The 22132-nt window shown below is 40.9% G+C and overlaps 1 long non-coding RNA gene across 1 annotated transcript in view; it reads left to right on the forward strand.

Moving 5' to 3' along the window:
* LOC308244381 overlaps positions 1-21531 on the forward strand; it is a 47494-nt gene extending 25963 nt beyond the window's left edge. The window contains exons 2-3 of the long non-coding RNA XR_013960132.1: positions 19116-19166; positions 20442-21531. This is a non-coding gene — a long non-coding RNA (uncharacterized lncRNA). The remainder of the gene's footprint in view (positions 1-19115; positions 19167-20441) is intronic.
* Positions 21532-22132: the final 601 nt, after the last annotated feature.

Consider the following 22132-nt stretch of genomic DNA (forward strand, 5'->3'; position numbering starts at 1 on the left):
CAGATGGCCCCTTGCAAGGCTGGCCCCGCCCCCCAACAAAGAAAGAGGAAGGCCCAGGCCATTGCACCCCAGCCTGTCGCCTTCAGAGGGAGGCTACCAGTGGCAGGGGAGGGGGGGCAGCGCTGCACAGATGGTAAGCAGTGGCAGTGGCGGGGGTGGGGCCAGCTGCCTGCAGCCTGGGGAAGGAAAGCCCTGATAGGCCCTGATCTCAGGCCAGGCCTAGGGACCCTACCCAAGGGGTCCTGGATTGTGAGAGGGTGCAGGCCGGGCTGAGGGACCCCCCCACACACACACACACCGAGTGCGTGAATTTTCATGCACTGGGCCTCTAGTTTATTATAAGTAAACAAACACTACAGGAGAGACATAAACTCAAACTTTACTATGACCTGTGACTTTGTAAGATAGTTTGAGATTTCCTCAAAGCTTTATTTGAAATACCAAGGTAACGAAAGGCTAATTTGGGTAAAAGATACGAAAATTAAAGTGGAATGATGGGAAGTTGATTATTCAGACGTTCTCCCCTGAAATAAGCTTGTATTTAAATTGGGTGGATAAGGTTAGTTTTTTTTTTTTTTTTTTTTTTTTTTTTTTTTATCCATTTCTAATTCAGTGCTAGAAAAAGACAGATTTGAGAACAGATTTATAAAGAGCCAACTTAACTTTAAAATTCCCTAGTTCTGTAGTTGAACACTTGTCCTCCGCCATGAGCTAAGGCAAGATAGTAAATTATACATTACTTGATAGGTCTTTGAGCTTTCTAGCTGGAATTTACTGTGATGTAAAAACATAAAAACACAAATCTATTCTTCATTGGTCAGAAGGTTTTTGTATGGTCTTTTGTCCAATTTCATAATTTACTTTTATGATACAAAAGACACATCATAATAATCTGTTTCTCTGATTATTTCTTGGCATCAGTGGATACTTTTGTTTTCTCAAAAACAATCCTATCAGTCAATAAAAAAAATTGGCCCTAAATGCAGTTCTGTACATCTGGCTTCTCTCCTCCCAATGAGTTATATCTTCATAGGATTTAAAAATAAATGTATATTTGAGAGTAACTTCCAGGTACGTTTGGCAATAACTACTATGTCTTCATATGTTGAAGAAACAAGAGAAGGTAGAGGGGTAATGAAAAAATAGGTCTGTCTGGAACCAATTAATCAATTAATTCCACAAACATGTATTGAGTACCTGCTACATAACACACTGCACTGGGTACTGGTAATTTAAAAGTGAAGATAGATATCTCTATTCTAATAGAACTGAGACTTGGGCATGACTATTATTAGTCTCACAAATATTTATTTGCCATTAAGTATGATCCACTATGATGAAAAGTTACAAGGTGTTAGGAGATCGTAAACAGAAAGGCTTAATCTGGTCTGGGGAATCCAGGAAGACTTCCTCCAGGGGAAAGTGACAATTAATCCGGAAAGATTAATTGAAACTCGTGAAAGGAAGAGGTCCAGAGAGAGGGAACAGGCTGCCCATAGGACTAGAGGCAGAGCAAGAGGCATTTGAGGGGCTAACAGGTAACTATCCCCTTTATGACTCTAGTTCCCCACTTTTTCATGAAATCCACCCCGTTATCAATTTGCCATCTTCATCTGGATGACTGACAGACAACTCAAACTCACCAAGTATGAAGCAGGGCTCTTGATTTTCTCCACAAACTCGCTCTTCCCCCAGTGTCTGCCATCTCAGCATCACCATTTACTTAGTTGCTCAGACCTCCACACCTTGAAAATTCAGCTCTTCCTTTTGTTCTCACATCCACATTCAGCCCCCTAGCAAATCACTTTGCATGTACATTGAAAATATCCCTGAGTATAGCTATTTTTCAGCAGGTCTGCCATTACTGTCTCTATCTAAACCCCTACCTTCCCCCACTTGGGACAATACAAACACTTCCTGTTTTTTCTCTATGCTCTCTTGCACTGTCTCAGTCTGTTCTGCAAGCAGTAACCAAGGTGTAGTTTTAAAGCATGGGTCAGATCCTGAGACTCCCTGCTCAATAGCCTGCAAGGGCTTCCTATGACATTTGCATTCCAACGCCCTCCTGCTATCCTACCTTACCTAGCTTCTGTCTGCATTTGTCACCACCTTGTGCCTCGCTCTCCTTCCTTCATCTGTCCCCTCCCCAGCAGTCAGTCATCTTTTTTTAAAATATATTTTTATTGATATTTTACGGAGAGCAAGGGAGAGGGATAGAGAGCCAGAAACATCGATGGGAGAGAAACATCGATCAGCTGCCTCCTGCACGCCTCCTACTGGGGATGTGCCCGCAACCAAGGTACATGCCCTTGACCGGAATCGAACCTGGGACCTTTCAGTCCGCAGGCCAATGCTTTATCCACTGAGCCAAACCGGTTAGGGCCAGTCATCTTGTTCTTCACGAGGTACAATTCATGTCCCAAGCTCTTCCTTTCATGCTCTTCCCCTGGCTCTGTGCACGGCTTGCTTCTTCCCATCTCTTACGTTTCTGTTCAAGTCTCCTTCTCAGAGAGGCCTGTCCCAGCAACCTAACTGAAACAGTATCCTCTCTGCCTCTGCAAACTCTTGCCTGTTTTCTTTTTCTTTATAACATTTATTTCTGCCTGACATTATATTACAGATTCCATATTCATTTGTTCTATTGAGGGCATGGCCCTTATCCCTTTGGCATATTTTTATGATACCTAAATAAATATTTGTGGAATGAATGAATGAAATGCAACATGGCTGGTTATGGTAAATGAGGAGAGAAGTTGAACAAAATGAGTCATGGAAAGTAAGTGTTTTTAAAATATTGAGAGACTTGTAGGCATCCTAAGAAGGTTGGCCTTTTTCCGAGGATAAATAAGGATATTTTAAGAAGGAGCAGTGATATAATCTGACTTACATTTTTAAAAATTTTCAGTGAAATTGTCTGTGAACTTGAATGTTTTCTGGACCTCAAGAATAGGTTCAATGAACCTGCCACTTATGAATGCAGTTTTAGCTGCTTTGTATAACTGTGTTGAATTCAAATCATTTGAGTGTGATTGAAAATTACACCCTCTACTGGGAAGAGTAACCTGATATTATACAATTTTTACTCTAGAGAGGCAATAACTTATATATGACTTTGAGGATGAAACATTCCTTTAAATTCATTAAAATTGTATGATTGCCAAGCAAAATACATTTTCTTATACTTTTTTAAAAATATGTTTTATTGATTTTTTACAGAGAGGGATAGAGAGTCAGAAATATCAATGGGAGAGAAACATCGATCAGCTGCCTCCTGCACACCTCCTACTGGGGATGTGCCTGCAACCAAGGTACATGCCCCTAACCGGAATCCAACCCGGGACCCTTCAGTCCGCAGGCCAACATTGTATACACTGAGCCAAATTGGCCAGGGCTTTCTTATACTTTTATACATGGTAAGCCTTGTTAGACTTAGTTCACTTTTATCCTTATGAAGATAGCAAAGGAAATAGAATGCCTATTCTGAGTTAGAGGATAAAAAAGAAAAAGCATTTAGAGTTTTTTGAATGGAGTCTGAACTACGGCCTAGCTCGGCATTTTTTCAAATTTTATTTATGGACTACTAACGTTTCCCAAGATATTCGGAGGTGTTTTATATAAATGGGATTCTTCTGCCAGACAGGTTTCAGAAAGAATGGATTAAATGAAACTAAGTGTCTTTAATTCAGGATTTCCAGAGCCTGTAATTTGCTAATGTGCACCCAGAATCCCCAGTGTAGGGACATGGAATGCAGCATTTCCCTGCCCCCCGCCGCCCCCTCTTCACAGAACACCTCTTCTGCAGAATATGGTTTGGGAATTGCTGATGGCCTGAGGCACAAATAACATATATATATATATATATATATATATATATAACTCATATGGTCCTAGCAGGGTGGCTTCCTCGGTAGGTACAGACCGGTGCATTTCTACAGGGCCCAGCTGTCCAAAGGAGCCCTGCGTCTGGTTTAATGCGCTGCTGGCACAGTCTTGAAACTTTTCGTAAGAGTTTTCTATCTTTGAGCTAGGGTTTTGTAGATAAGGCCAAAGGGACAGTGGAGCATGTGCAGCAGGAGCGGAGGCTTTACACTGAGCAGTGGTGAACTCCTAAGAGCTTCCAGGCCAGCGTGTCCATGGAGCAGTTGGCCAGGCTCCTGAATGCACACGCACTGGGGCAGCCCAGAACACCCCAGACATCGGGGTCTCCAGCGGGGAGCTGAGGGTGGGGCCTGGGTCCACATTGATGGTGTCCTCGAATGCATCAGCTGGGTGGCTGCAGCACCCTGGCTCCCTGGAGAGAGGAGGGCTCCACATGGGGGCAGCCCTGGGACCTGGTGGGAGGCCGGCTTGCCTGTCATTCCCATGGCCAGTCTCCATCCTGTGGCGGCTGCGTGGATATTAACTTTCAGGCCTGAGCACTGGGATAGCCAATAAATTATTCAGTAAATATTACAAAAAGGCGTACACATGGCTAGCCCAATGAAGCATATCAGGGAGTTGCCAGACTTAAAAGATTTTAGAATCTCTGGTTTTGAAAACTGCAACACTGCAAAGCAAATACTAGTATTGTGTCCATAGACTTAGCTACCAATTTAAAGATCATCACAGTTGTGGTAAAATAACACAATTTTCATATAAAACTTCGGATAAACCAATTATTATGAGGAAGATGATTTTTAAAATTCCTTGTAATTGAAAATGCAGTGATAGAATGCAGAAAGAGGCACTTTGAACTATATACAAATCATGAAGCCACATTTGGTTTCTTATACAAACTCCACAAGAAATGCCAAAGGAAACATAAAAATGCTATCGTATATATTTACATTTACAACTAAATTTACACTTACTTGAAATTGATTTGTGGGGAGAATTAAGTCTTTCTGGAACATTACTCCCACAAGGATCATTAGCTCTAGATGTACTAAAATTTATATCTTGAAACAATTTATCTGAAATTTATTCCAATGTTGTCATAGTCTATAAAGCATTCTTAGCAGCTCTAGTAGCAGTTGCATGAGCAGAAAGATCCTTTGCAAAATTAAAATTTATCAAGTTATTTGTGATATTTTATTTGCCAAGAGTAATGGATATCACTTTCAATTATATCGATTAAAAATGAAGTTCCTTAGGGGGGTCAATCGGGGAAAAAAGGAGGCATATGTAAAACTTTAGACAATAAAAAAAATAATAATAACATATATATATGTATGTATATATATATATATATATATATATATATATATATATAGAGAGAGAGAGAGAGAGAGAGAGAGAGAGAGATTTGGGGAGATTTTAGATATACAATCATGTCATCTATGACTAATGACAATTTTATATCTTCCTTTCCAATCCTTACATTCATTGTATCTTTTCTTCTTGCTAGCTTCAATAAACTGTTGAGGGGAAAAAAAAGAAGTTGTTGAAAGTATAATTTGAATAAACTAATAAATAATTTTCAGCAATCCAAAGCAGAAAACTTATACAATCAATTGGCATATAATATAAAATCCTATTTTTATTTTATAAAGTTATGATACCAAATGGTTTTTGGGGAATTTATAATTTTATGCTCATACTCATGTCACTATTACTTTTATTATGTTTTATAAATATTAACATATTTTTAAAGGAAAAAATAGATGATTTTGTACTTTTTTCCTGCTTTCTGAACAAAGGGTCTCACATTTTTATTTTGCATAGGACCTGGCAAATTATGATGCCAGGCCTGGATACTGGGCATGAAATGATAAAGTTTTCCAAGTTACTGTTCCTTGAGGAGTGTTTGGGATAGTTCATAGGAAGTGTCAGGGTGTGGATGAATGCATGTTTTTTAGTTTGAATTCTGTAGGGAAAGATACATTTTCCAAATAAGCTGTAAAATTCTTCCCACTTTCATAGCAGGCTGAGAACCTGTAAGGCAATATAGGCTAGTAGCAGAGAACATCAAAGATACGAAGGAAAGTTTACACATTTAGTATTGTCAATAGAATTCTCAGCAGTTGATTTCCTCTAAGAATTAGAAAACTCAAAATCAATTCTTGACAGAGGAGTGTCTCCAATACATCAAAAGAATTTCCCTAAATGGGAAGAGACATTCCTTGGATGTATCTTTGGTTACTTCCAAAGTGTTAAGCTTGAGAACTTCCAAAGTGTTTACCTTAAGCTTGAGAACAGGTGAGGTGGGGTTTTTATTGTGTTTTTGTGACAGGTTATGTGTGTGGTGTTGCATATGTGGCAATGGTGTTGGTGGTCATGATGACATAGGTGGCATTTGGGGGGGATGACTTGCCAAGGGAGGTTAGAGGACACCACCGTACAAAGCACCTAAGATGCCATGTTATGGATTTTCACCTTTTTGTAGTTAATTGAATGGTCTATAATTCTAGAAGCTAAAAGCACTATTTTTTTTCAGTAATTTTTCTGCTGCTAATGTGACATGGAATAGTTTCCCACAGCATATTTCAACAATAGTTTACTAAAGAGAGCTGATAATTGATGATGTCACTTTTGTAAATTGGGAGGTACGATGAAAATTATAGCTTCCTTACTTTGGGAAGCATTTTCACAGGTTGTTTCCCATAGGAAAAATTGTCCGTGTCTTTGTTCTAAGAAAGTTTCATGATTACATGTGATGCTTTATGGCTTACTTCACTCACGTTTGATATATTAATAAAGTGCTTTGAGCAGGCAACCAGAGCGCCAGCACAATGTAACAATGAACTTGGGAAGATAAGAAGGAAAGTGCTGTGATCATGATTTATACTGATAAATGTTTTCCTGAACATGATGCAATAGATCATACAGACTCTGGTAAACTTTGTTTCTAATGTGACCAAATGCTGAATTTAAAAATCCAGGTGTAAGGACCAGGATCTGTAACCAAAGACATTTTAACAAATTTAGAGGCATTCCTAAGAATGTAAAGAACCCTCAAATCTGCAAAGATTATTGGTTAACTTTTTTAATACAATGAATATTAAAATATAACTAAAGAATAGGAGTAAGGGGGAGAGCTCAACCAAGGGACTTGTGTGCATGCATATGAGCCTAATCAATGCACGCAGACAACAGGGGGGTGGGGCATGAGTGGGGGTGGGGGTAATGGGGGAATAAGGACACATATGTAAAAAAATAATAATAAAAATAAAAATAAATAAAAATTTAAAAAAATAGAAAAGAAATGATGAGGTAACCAGAACCCCAAGAACGCCTGAGAACGTCTTTCTTGCCATGCTAGCAGTCATCAGCTGTACGGTAATATTACCTGGGGCAAATGGGGAAGTATTTTAGACTTATGTTCCTGACACTTCATGGGTAAGAGCCCTTACGTGGGCTGATCCCCCGCCTAATGTAGTCACCAATAATACCAAACACTTTGGTCATCCAGGAGGGCCATGGGTGGGGCAAGGAAGTATAATTACACAGGGGTCACCACCCAACTTCCCTTTTGTATGACACAAAATCAAACCACTGCTCCTTTGTGTGTAAAATTAAAGAGAGGTTTCTGGCTTGTGTGGACACCAAAGGAAAGGACTATCACTACTTGCTCCTGGGAGAGGTGCAGAAAATGTAACTAAGACCTTGTCTATACAAAAAGAAATTGACAACCAGTTTGAAATGGAATTGCCATGGCCTAGAGCAAAGAATATCCTTACATGATATTATTCTACAATGTCAAAGAATATAGTGTGACTTTTTTCAGAGCTTAAACATTCCATTTTAAATATTTATATAATTCTTGGCCAAGAACCACTTACATTTTTTTTTTCATTTTCAGTACTAGCAATTAGCTTTCTTTTTAGGACCATGTTCCACCAAGAAACAATACTTTATTACTTGTCAAGAAATGTTAAATAAATAATGATGTGTAGTATAAGAGAGACAGACTTAAGTGCTTATAAAACTCAGGTAGTTGACATAAATAAAAACAAGAAAACCATTTTCAAAAAATGCAGATTCATATGACTGTTCTTTTACTATAAAAAACATAAAGATTCAAGTGTGACAATAAAAGGCGACCAATCCCGGTTTCATCTGAGGAATAACAGGGAGTGGTAAGAAGTGCAGCAAAAAAAAAGGAGGTGCCTATCTAGCTAATTCTTGTCATATAGGAATTTTTTAGAGAGAAGCTACATACGTTTTTTCTTTAAAAAAATTTTTTAAACATAGGACTTCTCTCAGTTTTTAAATGTTGGCTAGATTCATAAATGCCATGTGGACCACACACAATATATCATTAGGCTGATTAACCCCAGAGGCAACCAGCTGTGAAGTCTTTTTTTTTTTTTTTTTACTTTTTTTCTACATTTTTAATTGAATTTATTGGAGTGACATTTGTTAATAAAATTATATAGGTTTCAAGTATACAATTCTATAATACATCATCTGTATACTGTATTGTGTGTTCACCACTCCAACTCAAGTCTCCTTCTATCACCATGTATGCCCCATTTACCCTCTCCTGCCTCCCCAGACTCCTCTTTCCCTGTGGTGATCACCATACTGTTGTCTGTCTGGAGTTTGGTGGGGTTTGTGTGTGTGTGTGTGTGGCTTTTTGGTTAATCCTTTCACCATTTTTATCGAGGCCCCTAACCCTTTCCCTTTGACAGTGTCAGTTGGTTCTCTGTATCTATGAGAAGTTGCATACAGAATAATGAAATCCATTGGGATGTTATGCTAGGCCAGAGAGAGAGAGAGAGAGAGAGAGAGAGAGAGAGAGAGAGAGAAAGAGAGAGAGAGAGAGGCGGGGAGAGGCTGAGGTCAAATGTTTTATTAATAAGGGTGAGCAGTGGAAACTCAGAGACTGGCTATGCTGGACTCACCACTATAGCACACCAGCTTTACCACTTATGGATTCACATTTGTTTCTGAGCAAAGTTAAAAGTCACTGCAGACATTCAAGGTAGCTTGAGACCAACTAAATCGGCATCTACAAAATGCCATGTGTCTATTATTCAGGGTGTGGCAAAAGTAGGTTTATAGTTGTTCATATGGAAAATAATACAATAATTAATAAATAATAATGCAAGAATAAACAGTGTTTTGTGTACTCACAACTGTAAACCTACTTTTGCCTTTCTACCCCATATCTTAATTTTAACAATCAATTACCTTGGAAAAATCAAGAGTTGTTTCTTAAAAATGGGAAGATTTAACTCATGTCAGTGTCAAACTAAAATATTTTATTGATGGAGTAGTATTTTTTGTAACTTTTACATGAATTTTGAGATTATAAAATAGAAAACTAATGAATTGTTCTAGTGACCTTTGGAAATGTAGAGAAAAACTGATCACAATGAGTTTCAATGAGACCAGGCTTTTTTATTAATTGCCTAGAGCCCTAGAGAATTGTTTATCCAGTGCCTACTCTATTAGGTCGCTACTTTGTGGAGCTGGGGGTGGGGCTCACAGTGGGCAGAAGTATCCTGTGGCTTTTCTATATTTTCTTCCCACGGAAGGAGTAAATCTGGCTATGATCTCTGTAATGAGCAGGCAGTTTCTAGTCTGGTAACTTTAGGCAAGCACCCTTCCATTCTGCTAATTTTATGGTGACTTGTTTCATTTCATAAAAAGAAAAGTTTTTAAATAGTTCAAATGTATTGAACCTTTATTATGTTACAGCTCTTACTAGGTACTTACATATATCCTGTTGAATCTACATAAAATTGCCAAAATCATTGAAAAATCTCCACTTTTCTACTAGAAAACAATGACCCTCACAGAGGAAAATTTATGTGGCTGAGCCATGATTTGAACCCAGTTTTTCCTGACACCAAAACCTGGGTTCCTTACATCAGACACTGTCATCTCTTGCTTTGCTTTTATTGAGATCAGTGGTCTGGAAAGTTTGCTGTAAGATATATTTAAACACAGTCTGCTTTTTATATGCTTCTTTTTAAGTTTGTTGAACACTGACTTCTTTATCTTTTCTTTTCTTATTAATAAAACTAGAGGCCCTGTGTATGAAATTCATGCACTGGACGGGGAGCCTGGCCCGCCCCCTCTCACAGTCTGGGAGCCCTCAGGGGCAGGAGGCGACCTGGTGATCAGGGGAAGGAAACGCCCCATCACACCTCTGCTGTTGCCACTGCTGGCAGCGCAAGCCTCGGCTGGCCCTGGTTACCTGCGCCTTGGGCGGCCCTGGGTGGCTGGGCAGCCACCATCTGAGGCTTGCCTGTGCCTCAGGCCGGCCCTGGGCAGCTGGGGGCTGAGGGGACTGGGCATCACCATCTTGTGGCTGTGGGCACCGCCATCTTTGAGGGCATGGTAGTCAATTAGCATATTCCCTCCTTATTGGCTGTGGGCACTGCCATCTTTACGATGGCATGAGGGTCAATTAGCATATTCCCTCTTTATTAGATAGGATATTTGAGGTCCTGAAGTATTATACAAATGGACAATATCACCAGAAAAAAAGTATACTGTGAAGCTTCCTAAGGGGAGGAAACATCACGAAAAATCCCACTCATTTGGATGCATGAATTCTGGGAAAGCTCCATGGTTCTGAATTACCATCTATGTGCTGGTAACACCTGATTTTATCTTTAGCTCTCAACATCTCCATTGAGCTGTAGTCTTAAAGCCTATTGCCAATTTGGCATACTCATTTGGGTGTGTAATAAGGCACTTCAAACATTACAAATCCAAAACAGATTTTTCCTCCCAAATTGGCTCCTCAATTACTCTTCCCTCTCCTGAGAAATGATGCAACCATCTACTCCAAACCATGAAGTCATCCTGAGTCTTCTCTCCCCTCATCTACCAGCTCTAATTCATTAGAAATCTTGTGACTTTACCTCCAAAATATAACCCAAATCTGTTAGTTTCTCTCCATTTTCACCATATCACCATAGTCCAAGCCATCATTATCTCTTGCCTCAACTCTCACCTTAGCTTGCCAACTGGTCTCCCTACTTTCACTCTTGCTCCCCTGTTACCTATTTTCCATCCGTAGACAAAGAGATTCTTTATCTTTTCCTATTCTACTCTTAGTTTCTTATTCTCCAGCTGCAATTAGCTACATTTCCGCACATTTGAAAATGTCTTGTATGTTCTTGCATGTTGTATTTGCTTGAACTTAGCCATTATCTAGCCGAACAGTTAGATTAGAGGCTTATACGTCCCTCTCTTTTTGCTTTGATTCATTTAGGTATGACTACAAAGTGTGACAATACTTTTTTAAACAAACATCATTCATCCCATTCCACACAAAAAAAAATGCTTGTTGTCAGATACATAGATGTGTCACATAGACCCCCTTTGAGAAAAGACTCACTACCCAGCTGCAAAAAAAAAAAAAAAAAAAAAAAATGTGGTTAGCTATCTTTTGATGTCAGCTTTATCAGGGTCTGGTTTGCTGTCTAGCTGAGATCATGCTTTTCTTTTTAAGTACAGAATTGAGTAGATGAAAGCAGCAGTTGTTGTTCAGTCCTGTAAGGGCTCATCTAAGCAACTGAATCTCTCTCCAAAGCTCTAGAAAGGTGCTAATCTAAAGGGTTGGCAAACTCACTGTTCATGATGGGGACCAAGCTAAAAGGATTTGTTCGTGGTAGAACATTTAAGCCCATACCCCACTGCTAGTCATTGATAGTCACTTGAAAACAAAACACAGCAAAACACTGTGTGGCAAAAAATACTGGTTGGAACAGTCTGTACCCTCTGCCTTGGGGATGACCTACATGGTATGTCTTAGAATTTCGAGCACACTTGAGAAAGTTCCTTTGGCCTTAAACAGCTCACTCACACAAATGGAATGGTGTGTGAAATTCCACTTTTATAGAGGCAGTCCTTTAGATTAACCAATCTCTCTCTTCATATACTTCAGAAAAGAATAAAAGATTCTGTCAATATAAGGGTAGTGTATTTACATCAAGAATTTTTTCTCCATGAGTGTTCCAGGGCCCTGATGTGAAAGCTGAGAGTACTATTGCTACAAAGAAGGGCAAAAGGAGATTAAGAAACATAAAGAGTGTTCTTCTAAAGAAACACCCACATTTGTTCAGCTATGACTTGCCAGGCATTCTTTAAGAGACTATCTTATTTGTTTCTCAGGAAGGATGGTGATTGAGGGATAAGTATTCTTGTTGTTCATTTGAGGAAATAATCTTACCAAAGATCACATAGTGATAAGATGCAACTGAGACTACAATCTAAATTATTTCATTCTGAATTTTATGCTCCTCTACTACACTTAGTATTTTCTAAATCGTGTTGTCGATCAGCAAATTTGTGATAGTCCGTGTTCCACTTGGATAATTATAACTTCAATATATTGAGCACCTTACATGTGTGATAAGCTCCTGGGCTCCAAAGTCAGGTGGTTTGGGCTTAAGTGTCAGTTCCATCAATTACTGATTGTGTAATTTGGGCAAATTATTTACTACCTTGAATTGTATCTACAAGTGGGAATAATAATCTTACCTCATAGGGCTATTGTGAAGATGATCTGTGTGACTACATGTGAAGTGCTTAGAACAATTCCTATCACACAATAACTGCTCAGTAATTCTTAGCTAGTATACTTATTATCTCATTAAATCTTTCCCGAAACACTCATTTCTATCCTAATATATAAAAACCCTGGGTCCATCACATCCACAAAGACCAGAGGCTCGACCAACCGGAAATCAGTCCTGCAGTCCGATATGGGTTGCCATGGCAACCCAGCACTGACTGCTACAGCTGCAAATCAGGCCCAGAGAGAGGCCTGAAGAGAGAAGCAGGGTCTGATTCATAGCCTCTGGGGCAGCTGTTGATCAGCACTTGCCTCTCTCTTTCTCTCCTGGTCTGGCCAGCAGCCTCACCTCCATTTCTCTCCAGGCCTCCTCCAGGGCTGCTGATCAGCTCTGCCTTTCTGATCAGGCCCGATTGATAGGCCCAGAGACTCTGACTAGTATAGAAACTGACCAGTCAGAACCAAATCTGGGTGAAGTGTGAGGAGCCAATGGCTGCCTAGGAGGCGGAGCTTTTGACACTGACTGGCATAGAAACCAACCAATCAGAACCAAATCTGGATCAACTGTGAGGAGCCAATGGCTGCCTGGGAGGCGAAGCCTTTGATGCTGACTGGCATAGAAACCAAACAATCAGAACCAAATTGGCTGGCAAAGGAGGGCAGTTGGGGGTGATAAGGTAGGCAGGGAAGAGCAGCTGGGGGAAAGATTAGACAGGCAGAGGAGGGCTGTTGGTGGCAAGATCAGGCCAGCAGGGGAGGACAGTTGGAGGCAACCAGGCCAGCAGGGGAGGGCAGTTGGGGTGACCAGGCCAGCAGGGGAGGGCAGTTGGGGTGACCAGGCCAGCAGGGGAGGGCAGTTGGGGTGACCAGGCCAGCAGGGGAGGGCAGTTGGGGGCAATCAGGCCAGCAGGGGAACAGTGAGGTGTTAATCAGGCTGGCAGGGGAACAGTTAGGGGGTGATCAGGCTGGCAGGCAAAAGTGGTTAGGGGTAATCAGACAGGCAGGCAGGCGAGCAGTTAGGAGCCAGCAGTCCTGGATTGTGAGAGGGATGTCGGACTGCCAGTTTAGGCCCAATCCCTGTGGGATTCCCCAAGGGGTCCCAGATTGGAGAGGGTGCAGGCTGGGCTGAGGGACAACCACCCAGTGCAAAATGTTGTTCAATGGGCCTCTAGTATATATATAAAAGCCTAAGCAAACAAATGACCCAACAACCAAATGACTGGTCTCCTGGTCAATTGGTAGCTATGATGCGCACTGACCACCATGGGGTAGATGCTCAACACAGGAGCTGCCCCCTGGTGGTCAGTGCACTTCCACAGTGGGTGCGCTGCTCAGCTGATCTACGGGCTGGGCTCATGGCTAGTGAGCACAGCAGCGTGAGCCTCTCCTGCCTCCGCGGCAGCACTACCAAGTGGTGGCAGTGACAGGCACAGTGGGGCCAGATTAAGCAGGTGCGGTGTGGCACCCGGCCCAGGTGCAGGCTCCTCCCGGACCTCCTGCCTCTTCAAGCACTACTACATCCCTTGGGAAATGTTGGACTGCCAGTTTTGGCCTGATCCCCATAGGACATCTCCCAAAGGGTCCCAGATTGCAAGAGGGCACAGGCCAGCCTGAAGGACCCCATCAGTGCACGAATCTGTGCACCGGGACTCTAGTTTATAGATAAGTAAACTGAACTCAGGAAAGTTAGTTGAATTCCTAAGTTCAAGGTTAAATAAACTAGCAAGAAAGCTAGATGACTTTATACCAAAGTTCATTCTACACTCTGCTGCAAGGTTGAGATACCACCTGCACATCTGATAGAACAAATGTTTACTATCCAAGACTGGCCTGCACATGGGTGGAGAGATGACACAAGTCTCCATGCACACAGAATGATTCCAAGGTTTTGAAAACTATTGCAAGGCTAAAGGAGATTCTGTGGAAAAAAGGTCCCAGCTGTAAGCATCCTCATTGGAAGTCTGTCTCCAAAAGATAGTAGGGTTTGGGACAAAGTCTCAGTTAGAGCATTGACTGAGTGAAGTACAGAAGGAACTAGATTGGTGAGGCTGGGCAGGCATTGCCATTAAGAGATGATTGGCCAGGGAGAAACCAAGATGGCAGCATAGGTAAACATGTAAACTGCTGCCTCACACAACAATTTCAAAACTACAACTAAAAGATAAAACGGACATCATCCAGAACCACAAGAAGGCTGGCTGAGTGGAAATTCTACAGCTAGAAGGAAAGAGAAAAGCACACTGAGACTCAGAGGAGCTGCAGGAGGCATAGGTACTGAGACACACGCGCGGAGAGGACTGGCAACTGAGTGCACGGCTGGCTTTCTCAAGTGGGAGGGAGACAAAAGTTCCCAATGGCTCTGAACTCCAGTTCCGGGCGAGACTCTGGGGACCCAGACTCATATGGGGAGAAATTGAACTGTCAGGAAAGAGAAAAGCACACTGAGACTCAGAGGAACTGCGGAAGGCAGAGGTATGGAGGCGCCCACATGGAGAAGGCTGGCAACTGAGTACGCAGCTGGCTTTTTCAATCAGGAGGGAGACAAAAGCTCCCGATGGCTCTGAACTCCAGTTCCGGGCAAGACTCTGGGGACCCAGACTCATCTGGGGAGAAACTGGACTGTCTGGCAGTGGGCGAAACTCAAGGGTGGCTTTCTCTCAGAGGTGCTTGCAGCGATTACCGCAGGACACAGACCCAGGGGCCTCATGCGGCAGGGCTGACAGGAAGCCATTGCTGTCTGCTCTGCCCTGAGACTCTGCCCCATCCAAGCTGAGCACAGAGGCTTTTGCAAGTCTTGTCTCATAAGGTTGTCTCCAGCACAGAAGTTCTCCCAGTGTAGACACAGCTGATCCTCACAGTCAATTGACATGGAGGTCAATTCCTTCCAGTGATACCAACAACAATCAAGGCTTAACTACAACAAGACTGTGCACACAGCCCTCAAAGGGGTGCACCAAGAGTGTCCACCTCAGGTAACTGGGGAGGCTGAGCCACTGGGCCCTATAGGACACCTAGCACACAAAGCCACTCTATCAACTCAGGGAAGCAGCCAAAATGCAGAGACAACGAAACAAGTCACAAATGAAAGAAATGGAGGAAAGCAAACGACTGGATATAGAGTTCAAAACCACGGTTATAAGGTTTTTCTAGAAAAGGCCAATAAATTTAGCAAGACCCTCGAGGATATGAAAAAGGACCAACTAGAAATTAAGTGTACACTGACTGAAATAAAAAATAATATACAGAGATCTAACAGCAGACTAGAGGATAGCAAGAATCAAGTCAAAGATTTGAAATATAAAGAAGTAAAAAACACCCAACCGGAAAAAGCAAAAAGAAAAAAGAATCCAAAAATATGAAGACAGTGTAAGGAGCCTCTGGGACAACTTCAAGCGTACCAACATCAGAATTATGGGGGTGCCAGAAGAAGAGAGAGAGCAAGATATTGAAAATGACAGAAAACTTCCCCCACCTGGTGAAAGAAATAAACTTACAAGTCCAGGAAGCGCACAGAACCCCAAACAAAAGGAATCCAAAGAGGACCACACCAAGACACATCATAATTAAAATGCCAAGAGCAAAAGACAAAGAGAGAATATTAAGAGCAGCAAGAGAAAAACAGTTAGTTACCTACAAGGGAGCACCCATACGATTGTCAGCTGATTTCTCAACAGAAACTATGCAGGCCAGATGGGAGTGGCAAGAAATAGTCCAAGTGATGAACAGCAAGAACCTACAACCAAGATTACTCTACCCAGCAAATCTGTCATTCAGAATTGAAGGTCAGATAAAGAGCTTCACAGATAAGAAAAAGCTAAAGGAGTTCATCACCCCCAAACCAGTTTTATATGAAATGCTGAAAGGCACTCTTTAAGAAGAGGAAGAAAAAGTAAAGATAAAAATTATGAACAACAAATACATATCTATCAACAAGTGAATCTAAAAATCAAGTGAATAAAAAATCTGATGAACAGAATAAACTGGTGAATATAATAGAATCAGGAGCATAGAAAGGGAGTGGATTGACAATTCTCAGGGGGAAAGGGGTGTGTGGGTGCGGGAAGAGACTGGACAAAAATCATACACCTATGGATGAGGATAGTGGGGGGGGTAAGGGCAGAGGGTGGGGTGGGAACTGGGTGGAGGTGAGCTCTGCGGGGGGGAGAGGAACAATTGTAATAATCTGAACAATAAAGATTTATTTAAAAAAAATAGAGAACTACAGCCTTTATAAATCTTAGCAAAAAAAAGAGCTTGGTGGGTTACCCCCTTGGGACCCTCTCCCTACGTGGGAGTCTGTACTTACTTCCAATAAATTTCCCCCCTTTTCATCCAAAAAAAGAGAGAGAGAGAGAGAGAGAGATGATTTGGCCAAAGGAAGCAGGGGAGCACACTTCATCTACTTTTTAATGTTTGTCTTAGGCTCAGTGCTGAGTCAGTGGTAACAACCACCCAGATTTACAGCTTATAAAACGTACTTTTTCAACACTTTCTTATGCAGTGGAGATTATTCCATTTTTAACATTCTAACTCTCGTTTTTTAGATGATAAAATTAAAATTTAGAAAGATTAAATTAACAATGCAAGGCCACAATTAGTGGGTTGCTGAGACAGTGCTTGAACCTGGCATGTTGATGGCAAAGCCATTGGCTCTTTTCATTACACAAGGCTGCTCCTCAAAGGCTGAGCACCAGGTACTGGGAATGGAAAGGAAATGAAACCATGAGACTGTTTGCACATAAGTAGCAGATTCCACCCTATCCTTGGATTTTGCTCATTCATAAGCCCATTATGAAAATGGCCGCTCCAGTATTAGCTTGGTTTGTGAGTAAACACTAAACCTCAAAATATGCTTCCTTGTAATCAGTTTATACTAATTTAATATGATGTTAAATTGCTCATAAAATTTAAATATATCCCGGGAGCCTGAAATTTGACCAAAGTTTCCCAGGATTTTTATTGCGTGTTCGTAAAATTTTACAAGCCATGCCATTTGTGACTTCCGACTAAGTCTCTCTGCAAAGGACAATGAATTAATTAGAGACACTGACAAGTCTGTTGCTCACAAAGTGCTGTCATTTGGTGTTGTCGTTTTCAAAAATTGCAATCCCAGAAAAATCCGGAATTCAAATGAGCAAAGTGCAAGCCTCTTACGTGACTGACAGCAGCACCAGTCAAAGCGATGGCACGGCCAGGGTGACAATGAGGAATCTTTGTCGGTGTGGAAACAATCAAGACTCCTTTCTTCCCTTGAGAGTGAATGTGTGATTAAAAATAGGAAATAATTATTGTTCTTTGGTTTTGGAAAGGAAATTCCGCAAGCACAAGGCAGCTGGAAGAATTAACCACAGGTGAAGGCAACCTGTAATTTGGGAGGCAGCTTCCTCCTGATTTCCACTGCATTAGGACTGGGCACCGGATGAGGAGCACAGCATAAGCAGTGGCAGCAGGAGGCTCTTTTAATCCTTCTGATTATCATTATGTTAGTGGAAGGCAAGAATGATTTTAGCAAAAAATGAACTGAATTGTGAACCCCAAACTGAAATGAAGCTTACTACTTCCTTGACGTCCACCCTCCTCCCCCCCCCCCCCCCCCCGCGCCGCCCCCCGCCATGGACAACAATTTTTATGTAAGCATATGTGCGTATTTTTTTTATACACTTACAGTCTACCTACTTCCAGGAAGGATTTTACACAACCTACTTCAATCTAAAGAGAAAGTAAACTAAGATGCAAGGCAAATTAAATTTGGGGGTGAGTGTATGAACAAAGTATCTAATAAACCTATCCAGAAGAATTCTAAATCTTTATATTTTTTTTTAATGCAAGACTAAGAGAGCTGAGTAACAATATCAAATGTTCTCTGAATCAAAATCTACAAACCCATTATTTTTTTCAATCTGTCATAATTCAATAATCAAATCATCACCTTTCAAGTTGAAGGGCCTTTCATGTTTTATTTGAAGCTTTTAGTTTAGTTATGCTCTGTAATGCCAACTGTTAGTGTTCACAAAATTTATGTTTTCCTCGTTTCTCTGGCACATTGCTAGACTTCTTTTCCCAGAGTTCCTGAGGTTGACTGAGTTGAATAGTTCTTGACAATAGAATGTGAACAGAAGTGATGTTTGCCATCTGAACTAAGGTATTTCAGAGCAGCTATGTCTTCTCTAACCCTAGCCTTCTTTCCCTCCACCAGCTGAATGCTGAAGGAGGTCCCTACAGGCTCTCGAGCAGTGGTTCTCAAAATGGGGTCCCTGGACCAGTAGCTGCAGATCACCTGAGAAGTTCTTCAAAATGCAGGTTCTTGGTACCACCCCAGACCTACTAAGTAGGTGGGGCCCAGCAATCTACAAATTAACAAGTTCTCCAGGTGATTCCGATGCACGCTAGAGTTTGAGAACCACTGTTTTAGACAACAGCAGGGCCATAGGCTGAAAGAATCCTGGGTCTCTGGATGACTGCCTGGAACAGAGATTCCTTTCTTGTTCCCCTTCCCATCTCATTGGACCATGACCTAAGACAAATTTGTATTTCACTAAACCCCTGAGACCTTCAGGTTGCTTTCTATAGCATTAGCCTATCTTGACTAGTACTGCTTCGTTTCCCTTTTTCTATTACTTCTCTTGATGAATGTGACAATGTTCTGCTTTTGTCCTAGCCACCACAAGTCCTGTGTGGAATGATGAAGAAGGAATAAACCAAGCACCTGGTAAATATTGTTGTCCCATTTTATCCCACCTTGAATTTTCATACACTGTTCCCTCTGCCTAGATTATTACCTACTGCTCACCATACAGATTTCTACTCATCCTTCAAGCATCTCCATATCTATAAAATCTGCTAGAACACTTCATATGATATGGGAGATACCTTTTTACATATTCTTACAAAATTTCCTGGTCCATAGGACCTGAGGTTCTTCAATATGAGACAAGCTTGTCAAGTACCCACATTTTGGCATAAAATTATATAAGACACTTCTTATCCTATACAGTTGAAAATTTAAGATTTACCCACATTTTTCTGGTAAGTTTTCTTTCTTTGGGACATAGGCTTTTCTCCCACTCTAAACATGTATTTACACTGAATATGTGTCTTAGTTCTGTCCAGAGTTCTTTCCCAATATTTTCCTAATTATTAGAAAATTATAAATTATTAGAAATTTTTATTAGGCTTATTAGAAATGTTTAAATTGGTTTCAACATTGTAAAGTCATGACCCTGAGTGGTCTGCTGGCACGCTGGCACATGGGAAAAGTCTGTTGCAGGAAAGAAAGAAGCAAACACTCTGAGACAATCGTGTCACTTCTGAAAATATCTAGCCCCAGGGTCCAGTCATTCATGAATTTGGATTCACATCTCTGTGGTTTGGATACTTCCACCAATAAATTTTCTTCTTTTGCTTTAGATAGTTTGACATGAGTTTCTATCACTGGCTTTCAAAAGCTTCCAGCTGCTATGAATATGAAATCAATTAGTTCATTTCTGAAAATGAGCATGTTGCAATAGACTTTGGGAGTATTGCAAAACAAGGGAGCAGAGAGACTTAGAAAAGTATGATGCAATGAAAAAAATAGATTATTTAAGTGCAGCAGTGAGAGATAGTATAGAAAAATGTGGCTGCTGTATGGTTATATCAGTTGTTAAAACACTGAAATATTTCTGTGCAAGCTAGAAAACGGCCATTTCTTTGAGCCCCCACAGTGCTCCAACACCATAGGTATCTTGGCCCCACCTCATGACTCTCTGATCGCCCCATGCTTTAGCAAAAGAGGAGAAAAGATCAGTATAGCAGCCAGCTTCTATTCTGATTGGCTGGTGCCCTTGCCAACTCGTTGTGAAGTAATCCGAAACCCATGGATATATACCTTTCGTGCTGTATGGATCACAGTGGGTTTCATTTATTAGTTTATTTGTCTCTTTTCCTTTCCTGATTGTCACTAGTTTAAGGATGTGAACTATATTATATTTGTTATTTTCTCCAGTGTCTAATATGAGTGGAGTCTTCAAGTTGGAAAGAGATGAAGAGATGGCCAGGACCTAGCACCTACATTTCTGGCTGTTTGACACTTACTAACTGTGCTATAGGAAGACATTCATCACTGGACAGAAAGCAATCCAGTGCTGTGCTTAGAACCTGGATTCTTGAGTTAGCCTGCTTGACTTCAAATCCTAGTTTGTGTCCCATACAAACTGAGTAAGTTACTTAATCACTCTTGGGTAAGTTACTTAATCACTCTGTGCCTTAGTTTCCTCATTTATTGAATAGGAATAGTAACAGGACCTACCACATAGTGATGATATGATGATTAAATGACAACACATATAAAGCATTTAGAATAGTGCCTGGCATATGGGAAGCAATCAATGTGTATTAACTATAGTTATTACTATTACTTTGTGCAGACATGAGAACTCCAGGCTATTACTCTAAACCAGTATTACATAAGCAGTTATAGTTTCCCACATATAAATAGTCATTTCACATGAAAAGATTGTGTGGTCAATTTTTGGTTGAGAAATGCTGAATTAATCAATATTAAATAAAGAGTGCTGCTGGATACATTAATTTGCTTATGTATTATATAAAACTCCAAAAGGTTTTTTTTTAATCAGTTAAAAAAGCAGATTTTTAACATCAAACTTTTTGTTGTTGCTTTGAGAATACTGTTATGGAAATGCCACACTGAGAATTTTGACCTCAATCATTATGTAAAAATTCCTTGGCCCTCTTAATTGGATTGAATCATACAAAACCGTGATACGCTTTAAAAAAATGTACTCAGTCCTAAGTGGCCTCGATACAACACAGGCAAGTGGCCTCCTTGGCCTCTTTCCCCTAGACTCATCTTGTCATCCAGATGTAAGATGAAGCAAAGAAACACCAATCCTAGTTAAAGAATCTAAAGCAAAAGTACCCGGAGATAGAGAGCAGGCTGACAGTTGTGGAGGGGAGGGCAGGGGGAGTGGAGGGATTGAGCAAAAAAAGAGAAAGAACTTACTGTCATGAACAACAACGTGGTAACTGCAGCTGCAGGAGGTAGAAGAAGGTAGGGGGGGATAAATGGTGATGGGAAAAACAAACTAAAGAAAAAATAAATTAAAAGTACCTTTCTCCCTTAAGCTTAGAGTAGCTCACCTAAACCTTCTACCTTCTGCTCGCTGACTCAGCCCTGGTCCTTCCCACGGCAGAAGTGTCCTCCTACATTGTAGTTGACCCCAGTCCCATCTTAACTATCAATGGATTTTAGTTTCGATAGACATTTCAAAAGAAGACTCAGTTAACAACAGCTACATCACATAGACACAAGAAACTTCACCATCTTGGCTCACCATACCAAAAGCTTCACCTAACTAACTCTTGAAAGCAAGGATGTGCTTGATCTTGATCCAACATATTAGTACGCCTCTGCTTGTCTAGAGCCAGCAGGAGAGCTGAAGGCCAAGTGTGCCCTGTTACCTAGAGTAAGGCCTGGCTCAATGAACATTTGATGTATGCTTGTTGAATTAATGAAAGATTAAAGATGAATGTATAGGTAAGTTATGGGAAGTAAATGCCACATTTTGGTAGTGCTTATAAAACAGCTGACATGCCATAAATTCTAGCAATATTAAAATAATAAATTTAAAGTTATTTAATCAAATGCAATAATTTTTTTCACCTCAGCTTGGAGAA

This window comes from Plecotus auritus (assembly GCF_963455305.1).
Source record: "Plecotus auritus genome assembly, chromosome: 3".
Classification (NCBI taxonomy): Eukaryota; Metazoa; Chordata; class Mammalia; order Chiroptera; family Vespertilionidae; genus Plecotus; species Plecotus auritus.